Source organism: Oryzias melastigma, linkage group LG1, assembly GCF_002922805.2.
Source record: "Oryzias melastigma strain HK-1 linkage group LG1, ASM292280v2, whole genome shotgun sequence".
NCBI classification, from domain to species: Eukaryota; Metazoa; Chordata; class Actinopteri; order Beloniformes; family Adrianichthyidae; genus Oryzias; species Oryzias melastigma.
Window position 1 is genome coordinate 17,733,468 of NC_050512.1, and position 6,079 is coordinate 17,739,546.

Below are 6,079 nucleotides of genomic sequence, written 5' to 3' on the forward strand. Positions count from 1 at the left end.
TGGCCTCCTCCTGCCATACCATGGAAGTGAAGGAGGACCAGTGCCAGTCTTGTACCTAGTCTGCAGCCTTTCAATGGGTCTTTGTAGATGCTACCATCCTCTCCCCCCAGCCAGCCCCGGCAGCCCATTCAGGAGCGTCACATGGCACTCCCACTCAGTGCTCATCTCACAATGCACTCCTGTCATTTGCACCTCATTGACATGCACTCAAAGTGATGTTCAACAGGGAACGGTCGCGCTCTTCCACCCATTTCAAAGGAAATCAAGTGCCGGGCTGGGTGGCCAAAGTGTGGCTTCCTGGATACGGACTTCATATTTCTTGGGAGGAAGTGTTGGAAATGAGTGTGTGAATGAGGGTTGGGAGCTGGACCTTCACTTGAAACACACCACACTGAATCTCTGACACTGTTCTAAGAAAATACTAAACACTCAGGAATGTTTGTGTTCAGGGAATATTAGTGAGGAAACTTCTTCTGTTTGGTTCTGTTTTTAGTTTCTGGTAATGTTACTCATCCTCAAGTTAATTTTAGCACAGGACAGTTTGCATGTTTGGTTCATCAACACTGTAGTTTGAACTGAACATTTACACTGTTACCTTGTCATAGAACAGTGTCTGCAACCAGAGTCACATGTGACTCCTTTACCCTTCTCTGATTACAAAAATTAATGTTTTTTTTAATAAATTCAAGGTGCATCAAGCTAAACTAAACAGCCAGATAAGTCAAATTGTATTCAACCCATTCACAAACAATTGAGTACATATCCCTCTGCAAAGCTGCTGAATACAGTACCCATAATGCTCCAGTACTCAATCAAACATTGTGGCTTTGTTGTTTATCAAAGTTGTAATAAGAAACTTTGATCGATTTTTGGGCACATGTACCACAAAGAATCATTTAGAGGTCAGTAACCACAACCAGAATTCATAATTAATGCATAGTGGGTAATAAGGTCGATTTTATATTTTGGAAAAAAAAAATCAAGGTTTTTAAGTGCAACGTATCCTCCGAAAAAAAGTCTTATGAGTCACCTCTGATTTAAAGTTAGTTACATTTGACATTTATTAATTTGATGCACCACACTTCTACCACAATCTCTGCATTGACATGGTTCTATGTGGTCTAAAGAGTATTTTATTTTATAAGGAAGTAATGTAAACTTTTGTCAAATTTTTCATAACAATTTTCTCTTTTTGCTTTATTTATGACCAAAAAAACCTTTTAATTTAGTGTATCATATTAGCATTAATATAAATCGGGCTCTTATTTGTTTGAAGGATGAGGTAAGTCTTTGTATCTCCTACTGGGTTGTGGTCAGTGAGGAATCAGCCCAAAAGGCTCTTTGAAGGTTGCAGACCTGTCAGACCAGGAAGCTCTGCTATGAATCTGACACATGAGAGGACCTGAACAGAGATTTCATCTTAATTTAACTTGATTTGAACTCTTCAACAATTTGTATTAGTTGTTCTTTTTACTTCTGAGTTTTTGCTGACTGACCGACCTTCTGTCTGTCTATGATTATACTTATATTACAGTTTTTCTCAGTCGTGCATTTATCATAAACTTCTCACGACAGTTAGTGCAATCTCCACATCATTTAGTCATCTGTGCACAACCCAGGGGCAGTTTCCTGTTCATTTCATTCAATAGCATATCCTTTTGGACAAAAAGCAATTGAAGTATAAATTCATAATTATTCATTTGTTTTATCATGTCTGTCAAAATGATCTAAACGTGTCCAGGCTGGTTAGTCATTGTTTATTCAACTAATAATCTTAATTTCATTGATTGTATCTTTGCACACAAACTTGATGAACATTTTGTCAAACATACGTCTATTTTAAATATAATTGTTGTTGTGTTTCCATGAAAGTGTCCATAAACTTTTTTTAAGCAGAACTTCATCATACACTGATAAAAAAAGGTGTTACTTGTAGTTTCAACCAATGATAATGATGTCAGCTTCCTCTGCTTCAGTGCAGGCAGTGGTTTGCAGAACATGACAAGATGCTTGTGGAGTATCTTCCTCCCTATTCTCCATTTCTAAATCCAACTGAGGAGTTTTTTCCTCTTCCTGGAGGTGGTTTTGTTTTTTCTTTCCATTTGCACAATGTTGTGAATGGTTGCAATTAAACAGCGTAAAGTTCATATTCAGTCTTTTTTTCCTTTGAATTGACCTTTAGTTTTCAAAATGTCATGCATGATACATGCTTTCTTCACATTACATGACATTTGGAAGCACTTCCAGAATAATCAGTCTCAGTGAAAACATGATGAATCTATTCAGTTGATCGTCAAAGAAGCTGGAGTCATGACTTGTCATTTTGAACACACTGACACTTTCCTGACATAAAAACTTGCTTCTGAAGCATGAACTACCCATTTTGACGTGGTGACTTGCATTTTAAGAGAGTGACTCCCTTCTGCACTGAAACGATTGAGAAAAACTAGTGTGGCTTACATGTGTTCTTTCCAAATTCACATTTTATAGTCATCTTTAGGTACATAAAAATGTAATCCGTCTTTTTTTTTTTTTTTTTACTAAATTCCAAGAAAAAAATGCACCTGGATGGATGAATAGCTTTGTAACTTGAAAAAAATACAAATTTTTAAAGTTTTCATTATTAGATGTATTTAAATTATTTTTTCAGAATGTGGATGAATAGATTTAGTTTTAGAAGTTTTATGGCGTGTTTGGATCCTTAAACACGCACGTGCCTCACAGAACCTGCATGTATGAGCTCTTCCTGTCCCGCGCGCTGCATCTCTCTTCCTCCCTGGAAGTCGCCCGTGGACGGGGAGGGCACTGCTCTCCTCCTTCACCTCCTCCTCCTCCCGAGAGCTGCCTCTGAGGAGGTGGGGTCTATTTACAGTGGTAGTGGGCGAGTAAACGTGTACGTGCGAAACGTGTCCACTGCCAAGGACGACTGCCGTTCCCCAACGACGTACATTTTTGGGAAAAGCGCGAACTCTTTCCTCATAAAAAGCCACCCCCCCTGCTGCGGGCTTATCCACCCACCACCTCTATTTCTATCAGCGTTTCCGCTCCGCACATCTAGTGATAATAAAAGTCTGCTCGATCCGCCGCCCACCGTCAACATCGCAGACAGGCGGAGCCGGGGCTCTGTGATGAGGAGGTCGCTCTGCTGCAGGGATTTGCGTAACATTGCCATAAGAGGGTTCGAGTCGAGAGAAGCGCTTTCAGAATCGCTCTTCGGTTAGTCCGTTCACCACTGAGGCTGTGCGAGGAAACAAACCCCCATTAGAGAAGAATAAGACGGATAGAGGGGCGGACTGGGAGAGTGCTGGTGAGTAAATGCTTCTTTTATCACGTTAGCTAGCGAAGTTCAATTAACGCGCTGAACTTGTAGTTTGCTTCAACTTTTATGGCTTACGTAACACAATAATGTGCGGCTATTTTAAATGTATTTCATTACATTTGTTTTAAATAAAAACTGTTTTGGGGTTGTGCCCATGTTACGCTATGTCATCCGTGGCTACTATTAGCAATGCTAGCTAACAAGCCGCCGCCCATTTATTTGGCAGGAGGAAAAAAAATGCTAACACGCTGGAAGATATTAGCCAAACGTGGATGTCAATTAGCTACAGCATCCACTGTCGAGTCAGTGAGCTTTTATTTTTACCCCCCCTGTTCACATGGCACTCCTTTTTGTTTGTGTTTTTGTGTCATGCGCACAATGAGGCGCATCCGTCAGGGTTAAAAGCTTAACTCTGTGTCGGGGGAGGCACCAACAACCCCCCGTGAAAACGCGTGGTGCTTCATGCTGACAACTCTGGCGGCTTTGTGTGAACAAAAAGTAGAACAAAGAGGCTTCACACTGATCCACTGTTGGAGCAGTCGTATGCTAGCTGAGGATAATTTGATTGAAAAGTAGTTAATCGACTCTCAGGTGTTCAGAGGAGCCAGGAGTGTGAGGGCTGTGCTGAGATCTTACTGCAGAAGGAGTTGTCATCCATTCTGGATGTGTTTTTGCCACTTTGTAAAATGTTTACTGGTTACACGTTTGTATCCAGTTGGGATTGGGAAGTATTTAGAAATGATTGGTCTCCATCTCCTGAGCGTGAAGGGAAACTGGTTTTGGTTTTCCTTTGAGTGGGACACATGGTACTTCCCTACATTCCAGAACAGTCTGTGTTCACATGTGTTTCAACACATCAAAATCTCCACTTTTACATACAATTTTAGGTGTGTATTGTACTGTTTTTATTTATCTCGGAGCATCCTAGTTAATTCCAATATTAATCAAGTATAAAATGTATAGGTTATAGATTAGTGGTAAACTGGTGATCATATTTATTATAATAATAATAAAAAATTAGTACACAAAGCCAACTATAGGCCTAAAAAGAATAGCAGCTTTCAGATTTATGTGTATTATGTTTTACCATGGATTGTAACCATGGATTTTCCGGTTCCGGGTCAATGATCCTTAATAGCCTGATTTTATTAATATTTGATATTAAGTCCTGAACCGGATATTGATAATTCATGTAGAGAAAATGGTCGAGTCGGGGTGGGATTATATAAGTTCGCTTCCTTCCACTCCCTTTCAAGTGATCAACTTGTGATTTATTAAGTGATATGTTATGTATGTATTATGACCTGATTGCTTGAAATAAACCATTTCATTCATTCATTCATTCATTCATTCATTCATTCATTCATTCATTCATTCATTCATTCATTCATTCATTCAAAACGCTTTGCATCCAAAATTGTTCAGGTTCAATGCATGTACATGTGTAAAATTTCTTTAATCTGATCAAAGATCATTAGAATTGAACTGTGTACTGTGTGTACATCAATTACTTCATCAGATTATGACAAATGTTTACATCCAATCCGAATAAATCATTTTGACATGTGTAGATCTATCTAAAATACCATAAACGGCTGTAGAAGAAGTAGTAACGGAGTTCTGTTGTAAACAAACATGGCTGCTGTTATTGTCTCATAGCAAAATTATCTTAGCGTGCTCCTATTATCATTATTATTTTTTTAAGTGACTCTTCACAAATATTTACTACATATGTGCGGCCAGTGCTGAGCTTTATTCTTAGCCTCACAGACCTGAAGGAATGTTTAGGGTAATATGTACCAACGACATTTGGCTTCCATGCAAAAAAAACACCCGCCTTTTTTTCTGGACACTATTGGTAACGCAAATTCACAGGATTGTTTGCACGGTCTCACGGGACTGCTGGGAGCACAGAGTAGCATTTCTGCATTCAAAAGCCGCCTGCGGAGCTTGTACACTATCCTGAAGCTGTTCCTCTCCTCGGAAACCCGGTTTTCCTGAGTTGGGCAGCTGGCTCGCGCAGAACTGCGCTTACAAGCCTCCTCTGGGGTGCAGAATGTAACAAAGCACCATCCTCTGCTCGGAGACACAAAATTATAGAGTCCGGCCGCTCAAATGTAGACGGGGCTTGCTTGCGTGGAGTAGCTGGCTGGACTGCGCTCAAAAGCCTCCTCTGGAGCGCACACCGTAACAAAACACCCTCTTCTGCTTGCAGAAACAAAACTATTGAGTCCGGCTGTTCGCACAGAAGACACTGTTTGCTCGGTTGTTCACATGCACCATGATCGGATCAATAATCGGCACAACCCATCCATTTCAAACGGAAGGAAATTTTGATCTGAATGAGTCAGATTGGGTCAGAGTATTCCGAATGTTTACATGACACTCTTTTATTCTAATTGGGCTTTTATTCTGATTACTTGTGTCCTTGTAAGCACAGTTACTCATACAGGCTTTTTGGATTTTACCTAAAAATGACATAATCTTAGTTAAAAGACTAGAAAAACAGACGATGTACCATAGGAAAAAAATGTGTAGTTGGAGTGGGACTTAAAGCATGTACTTATGCACCAATTTCCCTTTTTAATGGGTAGTGTTTATTTTCCCAAGACTTTGTTTCTGCTAACATTTTCTGTAAGCTACTGCTCTCATCGTTCTGTTTCCTACATCTTTTTTTAATGGCATAAATTGACAACACACGTTGATTATCTGGTGGCAAAAACTTTGAGTTTAGGGGTAAAAAACTTGTTAGTTGGCTTT

The 6,079-nt window shown here is 39.8% G+C and overlaps 1 protein-coding gene across 1 annotated transcript in view; it reads left to right on the top strand.

The window, feature by feature from the left end:
- Positions 1-2,367: 2,367 nt before the first annotated feature.
- Positions 2,368-6,079, top strand: part of rnf24 (ring finger protein 24) — a 23,555-nt gene continuing 19,843 nt past the window's right edge. Inside the window, exon 1 of the mRNA XM_024289746.2 lies at positions 2,368-3,307. The gene's annotated coding sequence lies outside the window, so the exon portion shown is untranslated. The remainder of the gene's footprint in view (positions 3,308-6,079) is intronic.